Raw genomic sequence first — 762 nt, forward strand, 5'->3', positions numbered from 1 at the left:
TCGGGTACCGTCGGGTCCCGTCGGGCTCGGGTCGGGTATCCATCCTCTAATATACATCTCATTATATTGCAGATACTTCAGCATATCACTGCTTTACTCTTGCCATACACTCACTCAGACACTCATGCATTTATTGTGGCATTTCCTTTGAAAATTGGACACTATGAATGGTGGAATTCGTACCATAGCGCAAACAACATAACTGGAATGAATCTGCCATGAATTGATCATCCGCACCACCAGACCTTCTCATCCATGGATCAACTTTGCCATCTCAAGTAGTGAAAGTCTTACATCTTGAGTCTTACATCTTATCTTCCCGCCTCGAGAACCCAGCCCTCCTCATTCTGCTACTTCAATTTCCCTCCAGTTCACTCTGGGTGTGTTGCTGTGTTAGCTCTTTTCTACTGCACTGTTCTACAACACTGTATTAATGTTAACTTGTGCTTATGCATGTCACTGTTGCACAATGACTTTCATTACATTACTTTGGATTGGTGCGTTCAGGGTCAGACAAATAGCTTGGCTCTAGAACTTGATGTACTTACCTTGATTCCTTCTAAAGCCAAGCTATTTTTTTTCTTGTGATGCTGGATGTCTATAAATGCATGGTGAGCTTTTGCATGTATCACTGGTTGACTAACTAAACTCCATTCATGGGTGACGAATGCTGTAGCTCGCAAAAAGCTTCTCTGTGGTTGTTTGTCTCACCAGAGTTGATAGTGATTGCATATACAGGAAGTTGGCTGTTTTTTTTTTTTT

The 762-nt window shown here is 42.0% G+C and overlaps 1 protein-coding gene across 4 annotated transcripts in view; it reads left to right on the plus strand.

The window, feature by feature from the left end:
• prr36a (proline rich 36a) overlaps positions 1-762 on the plus strand; it is a 33,406-nt gene that overhangs the window by 22,657 nt on the left and 9,987 nt on the right. The window lies entirely within an intron of this gene.

Source organism: Etheostoma spectabile, chromosome 2 (assembly GCF_008692095.1).
Source record: "Etheostoma spectabile isolate EspeVRDwgs_2016 chromosome 2, UIUC_Espe_1.0, whole genome shotgun sequence".
NCBI lineage: Eukaryota > Metazoa > Chordata > Actinopteri > Perciformes > Percidae > Etheostoma > Etheostoma spectabile.